This window comes from Hemicordylus capensis, chromosome 3 (genome assembly GCF_027244095.1).
Source record: "Hemicordylus capensis ecotype Gifberg chromosome 3, rHemCap1.1.pri, whole genome shotgun sequence".
Lineage (NCBI taxonomy): Eukaryota > Metazoa > Chordata > Lepidosauria > Squamata > Cordylidae > Hemicordylus > Hemicordylus capensis.
The window spans coordinates 251,860,965-251,876,241 of record NC_069659.1 but is presented as its reverse complement, the minus strand read 5'-3'; the positions used below and the strand labels follow the sequence as shown (position 1 = coordinate 251,876,241).

At 44.7% G+C, this 15,277-nt stretch overlaps 1 protein-coding gene across 2 annotated transcripts in view; it reads right to left on the bottom strand.

Moving 5' to 3' along the window:
* STK32C (serine/threonine kinase 32C) overlaps nt 1–15,277 on the bottom strand; it is a 307,311-nt gene that overhangs the window by 219,384 nt on the left and 72,650 nt on the right. The window contains exon 1 of one of the 2 annotated variants that reach the window (XM_053311069.1): nt 8,692–8,711. The exons of the other annotated variant lie outside the window; for it this stretch is intronic. The gene's annotated coding sequence lies outside the window, so the exon portion shown is untranslated. Of the gene's footprint in view, nt 1–8,691; nt 8,712–15,277 lie in introns of those variants that run through there. 2 annotated transcript variants of the gene reach the window in all.

The window sequence follows — 15,277 nt, the reverse complement described above, 5'->3', positions numbered from 1 at the left end:
CAGCCTTGCCACATCCCCATGCTGGCTGGCTAAGAGAATTAATTTTAATGATAATAAACACTTTCCCTAGCTAACTGAGCATTTTAAAACAGTGGTTCTCTTTGTACTTAAGAGGGAAAGAGTAGGGTTGTGAACAAAACCAGTTTTACTGGTTCAGTATTAATCCAAACTGGACTCAAACCAAACTAGGCATGTTTGGTTTTGTGCCCCCGGACAAACCCATAGCTCGGATCGAATTTGAGCCCGTTTGGGGGTTCTAAAGTATAAAAAAAGAAAAATTCAAAACACTCACCAACGGATTTGGCGGCCTCTGAGGTCTCTGTTGTCCCCACCCTCCACCTCGCCGGCCTCCCCCTGCTCTTAGGAGAGCCAGGGGAGGGAAAATATCAGAGACACACACCCCAGCACCACCACCACCAGAAAATACCGGACTGAGTAGTGATTGTGTGTGGGGTTTTTAAAATTACATTAGAACCCCCGAACTGGCCCCGAGCCAGCCCAGGGGATATGGCTCGAGGTTGAGCTGAATTGGGCCCAGTCCAACACGAGGGTGAGCCCTCAAGCCAGACTGTTTCGATGGTGAACCGGCTTGACCTCAAGCTGGTTCGCACATTCCTAGGAGAGAGCAACTGTACCTGTCCAACTTCAGCACAGTGTCCCTCCAGTTACATTTGTGATTCTTTTTAAATTATGAGTCCTTTGGGGACAGGGAATCATATTATTACTATTCTTCTTTTTGCATGTAAACCACTTTGAGAATATTCTCTCTGCTAAACTACTACTACTACTACCACCACCACCACCCTACTACTACTATTACTACTTCTTCTTCTTTAAACCACACAATTCATTTAGCAGTGTTGAGCTCCCCCTTGATTATTAAGGAAAGGACTGAGTCCTTTATCTCTTTCAGCTTGAATCCTCTCTATCAATGACTTTGTACTGCGTGCTATACAAAAACCCAAGACCCCAATTTGAGAACAAATCTCTTCTTGACCTGCTTGGAAAACATCTTGTACTCGAATCTAATCAAGTGGCAAGTCAGCAACCACTATTCATCATCCTGATGCCTACACAGTTGACAGCAATTGTGATACAAGGACAACAAGACATGTTGGAGAAGCAATGCTGAGAACAGAGCGCCTCTAAATTTTCCCAGATAACATTTCTGATATATGACTAGACTCCCGACTTTATCATCTGCCCTTAATTAGAATGTTAATGAAGTCAGCATGTTGTGACTGAAAATTATAAACCACTTCTCGTTCTCACCTAGAATTTGCATGTCTATGGGCTTTTGTAGTTTATATATCTGACTGGCCCTATTAGATGATAAGGCACATCAGTGTGCACATCCCGCTTTCCCCACATGGAGGGATGATTCATTAAGTCCATCTCCTCTCATGTGATTTAGATACTACTTTAAGTAGCATTTAAATTGCATACAACGGGATGGTTTATATGAACCACTTCCCCAAGTGACTGTAAGAAATTGAATGTTGCGCCAGGAGGGAGAACATATACATATACACTCATATCACATATTGTATGTGGGCAGGGCCAGTCTGGACATATCATCCAGACTAGCCTATGCAATTATGTGCCAAAGACAGATCATTTCTCTCCTCACTTCAAGTCACTGTTCCATCTCAAAAAGAATATATATCAGAAAAAGAGTCAAAAAGGAAAACTAAATTAATCAGGGGGCTGGAGCACCTTCCATATGAAAAAAGGCTAAAGTCTTGGGGAATTTTTTGTTTTGTGGAGAACAACACCATAGCACCAGTGTTCCCTCTAAGGCATGAGCATGTGCATGCGCTCACACAGTTTTTGATGTCCGTTCAGTTAATTTTAGATCCACTCAGGTTCAAATTAGAAAGGCCCCACTTTGAATGCACATGCACGCACACACTGCCTTGATACTGCTGCTCAGAACAAAACTCACTCCATACACAGATGGAAAAAATTAGAACACAACATAGCACCTAGAATAGCATATGCAAAGACAAATTATTTAATAAAATCTTTCTTTGTCCCAGTCAGCCCTGTCCCAAATATGTTACCTGTAAAACGGATAAAAAGGTAGTTCATTCACTCTCCCCCTCCACAATGTCAGTCACTAAATCTGGAAATTGTGTCAAGTGTCCATTCTCTGGCTCCTAAATTTTTGGGTTGGCTCCAAAGAAAATTTGTCAAGGACTGACTGAAGGAAAGACATAACAGAAGCTTATAAAGTTATGAATGGTGTCGAGAGAATGGACAGAAAGCATTCCGCCGCCTCGCTCAATTTATCATAACATTAGAACTCAGGGTCATCCAATGAAATTGGCAATAGATCAGGACAGGCAAAATGAAGTATTTCTTCACATATAGCATGATTTGGAATTCACTGCCACAAGATGAGGGGATGGCCACTGACGAATACATGGAGGAGATGTCTCTGCAGGGTTATTAACCCTGTCAGTTTAATGGAACCATCATGGTTGAAGCAGTTGAGGGGGAGGGGGGAAACTGGGGAAGGCGACTGACTTGAAATATTATTCATGGGCTTCCCAGAAGCATCTGGTTGGCCACTTTGTGAAACAAGATACTGGACTACAACAACCATCAGTCTGACTTAACAGGGCTCCTCTTATGTATCACAGTTGCCCCATCACAGCCAGTGGTGTAGTGCAGCAGGGAAAGGCAGAAACAGAGTTTTGGCACTTTTTTCCTTACAGGGTCTCAGCAGGGATGCAAAGTCCTTTGCTTTCTAAGTGGAAATAATATGCTGTGCTTGCTGTTTCGTCACATAACTGAATATTGGACTAAAATTGATATTACTGTTTTTCCTGTCTTCTGTTACAAGGAGTATCCTCCATCCTTTGTGGTTGGGAATCCAGATTGCTCTTCTAGGTGAATAACCACTTAAGGTTCAGACTCTGTAGGGTTAGGAAATTATCTTTGACTTATAGTAACAGAACCTCTCAAATTATTGCATCTGTGTGGGTAGGTGTGGCCATGGGGACTGTCATGGAGAGCCTGCACAACTGAATTGCAGAAGTGACTACACCACTGGTCACAACCCTAAGAACCATCCTGTCTCTATAATAGATCCTCAGCTGTGATGGACCTACAGTGACTTCTGGCCCACTTCTCTGGTTTTGTTGCTCACTCTCATCCTCCAACTGGCGGAATCAGGCCATGTGTTGCCCCACAGCAGATGCGAAGGAAGAGTGGGGAATAGAGTTGGAGGAGATGGTATTTATTAAAGAGATTGTACAATAAGCTATGCTAGAAAGCATAATTCCACCTAAATGACAGTCTTTAACAATCATATTCCATTTCACCAAAGCACTGTTGATGGTTTGTACATACAGAAGATATCCACTAATATATGAGGAAGTGCTAACATAAACTGTATGCCAGTTGTCAAAACAAAGGAACTATGTATAGATTCTGAAACATCATCTTGGCTTTTCTGCTAGGTTCCTGCACCAAACTCAGTGAGTTTATCAGAGGATATGTGCATATGTATCGGGGTGAGTGGCTGGAAAAGGTGATACAAAGTGGGTGGAATCATGGCTCTAGTTCCATAGGGGAGAGTGATGACTTTTAGACACATCACCCAGTTTTCTAATTCCTTTGCTCAGAATAGGAATCTTGCCAACTTCTAACTCTCAGGGGGCGGGGGAGAGAACATTTACCTGAGTTCATTTGTGGCTTGGATTAAAATCAGAGCTAAAAAATAACCATTCCCTTCCACTCACCAAGCTACCCACAAAGCCACCCACATACCTGGCTGCTGCTCCAACACAGGCTTTTTCTATTCTGGCCATGACTGCAATGACAACAAGAAGGGTGCTTGCTCTCTTGCTCTCTCTTTGTTCCTCTGTGTCCCTATTGAGGGTGGGGAGTGGGGGAGGTTGCCATGAATACTGCAGTCAGGTGCCCTGGGGAAACTAAATTTCCAGCATCCTAAGTTCCGGGCAGCAGGGAGGAGGAACATGGAGAAAAGAAAGCGAGGAGCAAGGCACCGTGAACTCTTTCCCTCCCTTGGTGCCACAGTCAGCACTGAAGAGGATGGCAGTGGAAGAACAAGGAAGCTCTCTTTCCACCAGATCTAGAGTTCCAGCAAACATTGCAGCAGTCATCTAGTTAGGACATCTATGGGCTCATGAGAAGGGCCAGCAAGTATGAGCAAATATGGAGTGGGGGGTGCAGAGGGGAACAGAGCTTTTCCCCCTGCACTTTTGCTCATGATTAACAGTCCCAATCTGCCTGGGGGAGTTTGCCTATCTTTAGTGGTTTGCTTCTACTTTTTTTACTCAGGACCAAATTCAACATGATGTTAATCACATCATTTGGGGGTTTACTTTAAAAGAGAGGTTTCTAGTTTGGGGTTTTACCTAAAACACCTGCACAGGGGGTCACTTCAAATCAAGACTGTGGTCTAGAGGTAGGGGGTGTTTAGTCCTTTTCTACTGTGTTGTTTTCCTACCAAGAACTGCCTTTCCACCAAAAGGTGCTACTGAATAAAATTGCCCATTTGGAGGCCAATCAGTAATTGGAAGGGTGGTTTTTGGCAGCAAAACACCATGAAGAAAAAAGGGTTAAACACCCGCTACCTCTGTATCACAATCCTGATCCAGATTGGGCCCTGCACAGCTGCTACTTTACAGTTTAAAAAACAAACAAACAAACCCCAAACTAGGTGATGGTGTGTTTCACCTCACTATCCAGTTTGTCCCTCAGTCTCACTGTGAAGGTAATTAAAATATCCAAGTAACCTACTTGGCATTACACAATCATTTCCAAGCAAAAGGAGTCTGCAAATGTGGCTATTGTGGCTAATCACATGAGAATGCAAAACCGGGCTAAGGGAGCCCAGCCCGGTTTTGCACACTTGTAAGAACCACTAGGATCACACCCGATCCCCGTGGCTATACGACAGCAAACCCGGTTAAATGAGGTTAAGGGAACGAGCGGTAACCAGTGGTATCCACAAGCAGAAAGGAAAGGAATGGCAGGAAATAGTCCTGTTGCAAAGCTGATGGGGATAATCGGATGCATTCCACAGGAAATTGTGGCTACTTGTTTTTAAGGAACAAGAAGTGGACATGGTTGGGGAGTCACTGATGAAAGGCAGAGGAAGGGAAAGGGCTGGGGGGAAGGGGCTTTTGCAGCTCTGCCCTAAATGAAGAGGAAAGACAAGGGTGAGGACAAAGGCATGCTTGCCAGACCCCTCCTTGCCACAGAAAACTGTAATGGGAATTAGAGAATAAGACAACAGTTCCAATTTCTCACAATACCATTTCCTAGAGTCATATTCCAGATAGGAATTCTCTTCGCTGGTTTTATCTTTGAATAGCCTTGATTTGGGTTTTTTCAGATATCACTGAAAACTGAACAATAATTTATGGCTGCCCTGGAGAATGTGGTGTGTTAATTAATTTAGGATAATTAGCAGCATTAATGCCTTTTCACCAAGAATAATTTGAGTTGGTTAAACTTGATCCACTGACAGGGGAGATAATGTATTGCCTTTCATTGTCACGTGAGTTTGCATACAGTACTTTCTGCCTGAATAGGAAAAGTAAGTAAACAAATAAGGATGTTTGGGGAGAGGGGATTATGGGAAGAGATTAAGAATGGGGGAAATTATACACTGTAGCTGACATCCTCACTAACCATGCAAAGGTACATGAAAAGCGCCCTCACAGCATTATGTAATTCAGAGTCCTGCTGAGTGGGCAAGGGGAACAATGTCTACTGATCTCTCTTTTTCTTTTGTTAAAGTGCTCTTTAACTCCCATAAAGATGTCCCTGGGAGTCATGCAGCCCTCAGGGACATATTTATGGGTGTTAAAAAGCTCTTCCAGGGGAAGGAGAGATAAGTAAAAATGCCTCCTTCCCACCCACATGTGGACTCTGGATTACTAAACATTGTGGAGGCACTTAGTTGGCATTACCTCTGCATAGCTAATGAAAATGTCACTCTGTATGTTTTTCCTTTTCTTTCAACATCCTGTTAGTTATAATATGAAAATCATTCAATAAGCTATGAAGAAAAAGGAAAGGAAAGTGGTTCGTGGTTTAAACAAGTTGTTCTGGTAAGAATCTGCCAATTTTCCTTTCACTATAATCTTAATTAATAATTAGGCTTGACTACTGCAATGCACTCTACTTGGGGCTGCCTTTGTATGTAATCCAGAAGCTGCAATTGGTGCAGAATGCTGCTGCCAGATTGGTCTCCAGGAGTCCCATAGAGACCATATTACTCCAATTCTAAAAGATCTATACTGGCTACCAATAGGTTCCCAGGCAAAATACAAAGTGCTAGTTATTAACTATAAAGCCCTTAATGGCACACCTTCTCTGTAGTTGCCCCAGGAATGTGGAATTCCTGCTGAGATTAGATAGAGCTGCTCCATCCCTATTGGTTTTTAGGAAACAACTAAAAGACACATTTCTTCAGCCAAGCTTTTTAGTTAGTTGGTGTTTTTATTGATATTTTGATCCGGTTTTATATGTTTTAACTGTTAAATTCTTGGTTTGTTTTATTCTTGGTTTGTTTTATGCTGTAAATCACCTAGAGATTTCAGCAGTGGCGGGTATAAAAATTCATGAACTAACTAACTAACTAACTAAAATAAATTACTATCTTCACAAGTTAGTCCACTTCAGCCTTAAATGTTCACAAGTATGCCATCTTGAATTGTGGTGGATGACATCATCACAAACTATGCCATTGAGGCATCCCTCTCTATGTGTCCCTACAGCTGTAGCAAATTCAGTTCAAATCAGTAAAACAATCCACAAATTAGCCCACCTGCACCACAAACGTTTACACATCCACCATCTTGAACCCGGGTGGATGACATCATCACAAATGAAAAAATGCCATAAACAAAGGCAAATATTGATTAGTATAAGAATAGAAGTAGTTCAAATCTCCTGAGCTGCTTTTCAGCACACACAGACATAGCTATAAACACACATACACCTATAAAAAAATCTAATGCTGCACTAGTGCAACAAATAAAGATGCACCCACACACTAAGTTCACATAGCTGAGTGGATGCTCACAGTTGTGCAGTCTCTTGCCATATCAGTCCACTCAAGTGTTTGCACAGCAAGGATAATGGATTGCTGTGAATCATTCCCTGCAACATACACGGACTGAAGAAAATGCTTCACAGCAGGAGGTACACCACAGGTTGTGCAATGAACCCTATTGCATGACTGCAATACCAGGCTGAAACGAAAGCTTCCAGCTTACTGTAACTAACTAGCACAACATTCTTGCATGAGTGCAACATGTTTGCATTTAGTGCAACAGAAGTCTGGATGCCAGCCACTGTGCAGCTGTCTCTAGTAGCAAAACTACTATAGCTCTGATGACCAGTATTTTAGAGGCTAAAGAAAATTAACCCCTAGGTGCAAGAAATGTGTCCATCTGAGGTCACGAAAGAACCCCAAATAAAAATCTTAATATACAAATCTTAAATCATGAAGTATCTCATTTAATCAAACTTACATGATAAATTTATTATGTATTTTGTAAGTTTGATTAAATGAGATACTTCATTTTTTAATATTTTTATTTGGGGTTCTTTTGTGTACTACTTATTGTTTTTGGAACCCTAAAACTGTTTTAATCAATCTACATCCACATCCATACCCACACACATGAGCACACACCAAAACATGTGAGAGTTGCTTTCAAATGGTGCTCTCTCAGACAACTGCAATACATGTGCAAGTACCACTGCCATGTGGATGAACCCAAATATGGGTTTCTTTTCCACTTTTTCAGCAGAACATCAGGTGGTAGGATGCTGATTGGCTGGAACACACCCATCCAATCAACCTCACCCATATGGTTGTGATATTAACTTGCATTACAGCTGTATGGGACCACAGTCCCTATACCATTGGTGTGTGCATGTGGTGTGTCTACTTGGGGGGGGGGTCCCCAAGAGATTCATTTTTGGCACATTATGACAGCATGGGGAAGCTAAAATTCTTTCTTCTACATCACTTCTGAACACCTGAAACTACCCTATACCAAATCAAACCATTGGTTCATCTAGCTCAATATCATCTCCTCTGTTGGCAAAATCTTTCCAAATTCTCAGGCAGAACTGTGATTTTCCCTGCCTTGAGACCCTTTTAACTAGAGATGCTGGGAACTGAACCACTTCTGAATTACTCCTATTCTTCAAAGTATTCAGTATCTACATTTCAGTTTATGGACCATTTACATAAAACACATGTGCTCTAGCACTGTATTAAAGACAGGAGGCAACAACATCACCCTAATTAGACACAGCTTTTTTACAGCACAAATGCAAGCTTACAGACAGAACCACCACTGCTAAGTGAACAGCATGTATCCATAGGCTATTAAGAGGGGATCCAGGACTGAATTTCAAGGGCAGCTGTAGGAATGTCAGGATCTAGTCCTATGTCTAGTCTAGTCTAGTCCTATGCCCAAAAAGTAATTATTCTCTTAGCTAAGCTCAACAACAGCAAAGGTGACAGCTTTGCTCTCACCTCATCTGACGAAAATGTTTGTGACTAAATCTGACATTCCTGGCTGATCATTACGTGACACATGCACAAAACTACTGCAGTACAAAGTTGGCAAAACACATCATTCCTTTGGACTCAAAAGTAGAAAGAATAAAAAGAAACATTGGACCTACCGTGAAGGGTTCTTTCTCCTCTGAAGTAGGAGGTCACGACTCACAAAGGGTTAACTTCCACTCCTTGCTCCCGATAGACAGGAAATCTCAGGTGTTTTTCAAGTAGCTGAAGTCCGTCCCCCTTCTCCCAGCATGCTCAGGTGTGATTCCCCAGTTCCGACTGTCGCATTTCATGATTTGGCTGCGGAACTCCACAGTGTTGTGGAACTAGAGGTTAGCACACAAAGGTAGTAGGATAGAGGACGGAAACCCTAAGATATTAATCAAGGTAGAAACGGAGGTTGTTCCAAGATTAGCATCGGAACAATTAGTCCCAAAGGTTGTCACAGAGAGGCATGGCCTGACACCACACTAGTCCCTAATCCACGGGTGGGCCGCATGACCTCCTACTTCAGAGGAGAAAGAACCCTTCACGGTAGGTCCAATGTTTCTTTCTCCCTCAAAGTAGGAAGTCACGGCTCACAAAGGGACTTACCAGAGCAGTTATAAGTTACCATGGGGGGGGGGGAGTGGATCAGTTCTGTACCACTTGCTGGAGCACCCGTCCCCCAATTTTGTAGTGATTGAGAAAGGGAGAAATGGCAGGCCATGTGGATGCCCGGCATATTTCCCCTAGTGGCGCCTGTGCTGTGAAAGCCGCCGAGGTGGCTGCCCTGTGGTAGAGTGTGCTATGATGCCCCATGGAAGCTGGGTTGACGAGGCTTGGTAGGCTGTGGTGACGCATGCCCTCGGCCAATGAGCTAAGGTCACCTTAGGCGCCTTAGAGCCCTGTGAAGGCGCGTGGAGGGGCACTCAGAGGGCCTCGGACCGCCTTAGGTCCTTTGTCCTTTGAATGTAGGTGCGTCAGGCCCTGCAACCCTCCAGGGAATGCCAACTGTGTACAACCGTACAAGGGGATGTATGGGCTTGGAAGACTGAGTTTGTTAATATATTTAATTCTTTATTTTGACCAAGGTAGGGTCAAAGGACCCTACGTCTTAAATACCACCACGTCTGGCTGGAAGACGCAGAGCTCCCTTTGAACCGAGAGCGCCCCCCGATTCCGATACTCTGTGTGCCAGAGTGATCATCACTAGGAGAGGACCTTGTCGAATAGCTACTTTAGCGGGATAGACGAAATCGGTTCAAAAGGGGCCCATGTGAGGGCATTCAGGACCTTATTGAAGTTCCATGAAGAAAGGCAATGAATCAGTGGAAGAGCGATATTGGTAGCTCCTCGAAAAAACAAGAGAGGTGGGAGTGGAGTTGAATACTCCCTGCTCTCCTCAGGCTCCAGACTGAAGCTAAGACTGAGGTCTGTTGTTTCAGAGTAATGGGTCTCAGGCCCTGGTCCAGGCCTGCCTGTAGGAAGGGAAGGACGGATCTTGGAGGACTTTGGCCAAGCATATCTCTACCTACCTACCTACCTACCTACCTACCTACCTACCTACCTACCTATTTATTTATTTAAATGCCAAGCCCATCTAAGGCGGCCTTTCTGAGGAAGACGGCCCAAGTCCTCTGGTAATTCCTATTGGTGCTGTGGCGCCTAGTGGCCCAGATTGTGTCTTGCACCGTCCTGGAATAGCCCTCTCTTCGCTAACAGCGTGCGGTTAACTCCAGGCATGTAGTGGAGCCATGCCCAGTCTGGCTGAAGCAACAGCCCTTGGGTAAGAAGGTCCGGCCATTGCAGTAGAGGCATTGAGGCCGTGACAGAGAGGGGTACCAGTCCGGTGAACCATGGTCGCCTTAGAGTGGGGCCCCTAGATTATCTGTGCCCTTCTCTGTCAGTTGTGCCATCCGCCTTGGACGACGACCTACCGAGGTGAGGTCATCCAGGAGACCCTGCGGCTAAGGAGAGTCGAGTGCGTCCATGCCCTCCGCGAGGAGCTGGCAGCACCTCGTGAAGAAGTGGAGAAGTTGCAGTAGCAGGCAGGAGGAGACCTCACCTCACAATGATGCTCAGAGGACTGAAAAAGGCAGTTAAGGTCCCTTGTCCCCCCCCCCTTTCTTGGGGGGGGGTTATTTTCTATGAGGGGCAGGGAAATTGCGGCGGCACTGTTTAAGGGCCTTCTTTTGACCTCCCCCGCCCCAATGCTTTCTGTGGGAACCTGCTAAGGTGTCCCCAGGTTGCTAGCTGCCCATGCCCAGTTGTAGAAAGGGGAAAGGCTCACCGGTAGAAGAATGAATGCAGATTAGAATTTGGGCAGGAGCCCAGGTGCATGTCTGATCAGGAGCGAAGACAGGAAGGAACTGGGGAATCACACCTGAGCATGCTGGGAGAAGGGAGGCGGACTTCAGGGAAAAACACCTGAGATTTCCTGTCTATCGGGAGCAAGGGAGGCGGACTTCAGGGAAAAACACCTGAGATTTCCTGTCTATCGGGAGCAAGGAGTGGAAGTTAACCCTTTGTGAGCCGTGACCTCCTACTTTGAGGGAGAAAGATAATGAAGCTATTCTCACAAACAGAGGTGAGGTGGGCAGGTGAGGGGAAGCTGTGCAAACCTAACCTTCTCCCCAGACGATCCCTGCAGCTGGTGAGAGGCGTGGACAATGATCCCACATGATTCATACTGCTGCACGCGGCATGGATCTCTGGAGACCAGGATGCTGTGTCCCAGCCTCTGCGTATCCCACAATGTCCTGCATGATGTGCGTGGTACATTGGGGGATACCTCCATGAGATAGGCACTCTAGGCACCCATCTCTGTGTGCGCTCGGGCTACAAGCAGCCCAAGCGCACACATGATCCTGGCTCCAGGGTTAAGGATGCACTTGTGCCCTTAACTTTGGCTAAAGACTGGGCTTCGGAGTTTGGTGAGGCTGGGTGGGAGCATCCCAGCGCTCCAAACAAGCAGCCTAGCCCAGGCTTGGGCTAGGCTGCGTGTGAGAACAACCTTAATAATGAAAGATATGCCACAGTTGTGCATTTATTTTGTTGAGTGGTTATTAAGCATGATCTCTTATGTGAACAACAGGATTTAAGACTAGGAAATAATGTGAAAATCAGAAAGAGCAAACAGAATGAAGTACAACAAGTAGCCTGATCCCATACACTGAAGGAAGCCCTACTGTGTTCAACAACAAGGTTTGTTCCCAGGAAAGGGCACAGGATTGCCACTTCAGCAAGTAAAATGCTCCAATTTACCATTCCTGCAGGGAGAAAAATCTTGTCTTCATTCATTTTCCTCTTCCCATGAAGACATGTGCAGCTATAAATATCTTCAATGCTACAGACAGGGGAGGAATCCTTAATAAGATCCACACAGGCTCTGGCTAGTTTTTAAATAGAAATTCACGCCCCCTCCACCCAATATAAGGCTCAGCTGAATATCCAAAGAAGGCGGAGAAGAAAAATCATTTTTTAAAAAAAGTTTGTTTTTTTCTACAATTATGTATCTATCCATTGCATATATAATGGCATCTGAAGCCTGTTAAGAGGATATTGTATTTAATATCTCTGTAGCAAAGACCAAATATCCCCATTGGAGTCTCTCAATATAAAGCACAGCACTATCTTTCTGAAAGAGAACATTATTTTGGCTCCTCTCTCATCTGTCTTGCATTCCCACCCACACAGCTTCTCCTTTGGACTCGCCTCCTACTCTCCAAATGTCCCAACATAATTCCTTTGTTTTGTGTTTTTGCTCTCATGCAACTTCAGCACGATGAGCAGGTACTCTATTATCATTTGCTTGTTTGAAGTGCATTAACCATAAACATGTTTTTAGGTTAAGAACAGGCAGGGCCTGTGCACTGACTACTGAGAGGTCTGCACTACAGTACTTGAAATGTCTAGACTCACTTGCCTGAATGGGAAGTGGCTGAGTGCTTGAAACTTGATGGACAGTTCTGCCACAGTGCTTTTTTGGAGTGTTTGCACTTCTGCTACTAAGCACACCCTGAGGTTGACTGTGTCTGATCCAGGCCTCTCGAAACATTTGATTAAAAGCACGAAGCCTATAGATTTAGGCTGCAATCCTGCAATCCAGAATGACACGTACAACTACCTCCATACAGCCAGGGTAGTTCCACGTTTTAAATAATCACAGGGCAAAATGTGGCTGGGGAAAGTGGGCAGATAGATGTTAAGGAGCCCGACCAAGGAAGTCTGAAGTGCCTCTTCTGTATTGCCTCCCCCTGCACCTTACAGGAGCCATGTAGTAAACAACACCTGAAGAAGGGAGCTGCTGCCCATGAGCCCCCTGGAAAAAGAGGTGGAGCACATGGGTGGAAGCATCCAGCTCTCTTGGTGTAGCTCACAGCAGCAAGCAAGCTGCTTCTCATTTAGAAGTTACACATGTGTTTTTGTCACACCACCTCGATCTTAAGCTATTTTTGGATTGCAAGGTTCAGTTTAGTCTAGCAAATCTGTGAGATCTAATCCCAAAGCAAGGCAGACACAGTGCTACAGGGCTAGTGGGGATTTCTTATTCCCTTTATCATCTAAGTGGAATGCAGAAATTCAGCAGATGCAGTTCTTCTCATCACTTTATCCCCATAATAGGCAGGTGTGTAGGGAGAATGGAGCGGGGACAAATGTCCCTGGACTGTGGGGCCCAGGGGACCGCCAAGGCACCCCCTCACTCTCTCCATTACCCCTTTCCCTGCCACACTCCCCATGCAGCCCCCACTGCTGAGGCCAGCCATGTTACCCTATGCCGGCCACACCCCTCTGTCAGCATGCCAACACAGAACATGTGGCTGGTGTAGGGCATGAACATGCAACCCCTCACCCTCTCCAGCCAGCGAGCCCTTTGTTCACTGGCTGGATGCTTCCCGTTTCTCCCTTGTGAGCACTCGGTAGTGCAGCTTCAGAAGCTGACGTGCTCGGTGGTGGTGGCGGCCTCAGTGGCCTTTTCCCAGAGCCACCAGCAACCTTGCTATGCCTCCAATATTCTGATGAATGTCTGATGAGTTTCTGACTATCATGTAGCTGCCAAAGACACAGAAGTCCTGCCAGCAAAACACTGGCAACCCTGATACAACTAAAATGAAAAGTTAAGCTCTTTCCCCAGCTGTGTCTGGTTATTCCCCAATTCTTTCTGGAAACCAAAGGCATTTGGCAATACAGCACATTCTGACCCTTTTAATTTTGCATTAGCACACACTGTCACCAGTCAGATGCTCCCTCCAAACAAAAGACAATGGATACAATTAATGCATTGACTACCATCTGCCATGTGTTTGCTACTTGCGTCCCCAGGTGAGCACACAGTAAGCCAGCTGAGCTTCAAAAGCCTGCTCTTCGCCACTTGGAAACCAGAAGCATGCTTCACTCTGGAAGCCTCATAACAGTCCCAGCCTCCTTACATTTTGTCACATGACCAGCTGTAGCCTAATATATTCATCAGCTTGGAACTGTGAAGTGAAAATATCCCTCTCCACCTCCTCCTTGTGGGTAGAAGAGCACAACGATAATGAAATATCTCAGCTAGCTGACAAGGAACAGGACATGGTGATGTGAAGGTGGTAGTTCGGCACAGCCCTCAGGCATGACTGGCAGATGGTGCTACAGAACAATTACTTCTTTTAAAAAAGATACGTCTTCTGTGAGGTTGTGAGAGCAGGCAACCAAAATATTAAGAGGATCATATCCTTTTATTCCAGATTAGTTAGCCAGGAAAAATTACCTTTACCTGACTTTAATTATACTTTTTGTGCACCTCAACTGTAAGCTTTGAAGAAGCATAGGTACCAAGTATTAAGGGGAAATTAATCCACTTACTCTGAATTTCTAGCCAGTTAAGACAATGAGAAATGCAAGAATGCTTCATCCAAAAACCATGATAAAGAAGTGCTTTAGCTACTATTGCTTTCTCCAACATGATGACTGTTTAATTTTTCTGTTAGTGGGGCTTTCTTTGATGAAATGTTTTGTTGACCCAAACAGAATTGCTGAGTATGAAGCTTGCAGAAAATACGAAAAGAGAAGTGTCAAATCATAAACTGCTCTGAAATACCTGTTAAATCTCTTCGTTTATATATAACACTCATGATGCAACCATGTGTGCTTGTCAGTGCTAATGGAACTGTGCTGGTAAGTTCCACCTTAAATTAATGGTAGTCCTTAACCATGCCCCCTCCCCACTTTCCATGGGTACAGCACTTGACTACAGAGTCCTCCCTGTGACTGAGAATGCTCGATGCAAGATTACATAACAAGTGAACAAGACTCTTATCTGAATAATTATGAACCACTTGCTAACTGTAATAAGTACAGGACCAAATTAAATATCTTATGGTCAGGAAGCATCACTACATTGATATCTTACCAAGGTTCTTTTTGAGCTCTGAAAATGTACCAATGAGAAATATCATTGGGACATCTCAAAAACCATGTGCAAAATTGCATTAAAATGTCACATCACATGGGCTTCACTCAAAAACGCAGGTACAAATTGGACTTTGTGTACATTGTGGGATTTCTGGGGACTGGAACAACACATTCCAGCCCCTGCAACTCTGCACTGCCAGGGGCAGCAGTGGATTGTCTGGGTGTGCGATGTGTGCACCCAGCAACTGGGGCACAGTAGACTGCGGGGGAAGTAAGATTCTGTAGCCTTCCTCCCTACGCACCCTCCCTTCTGGGTCCCTAGTCATGAGA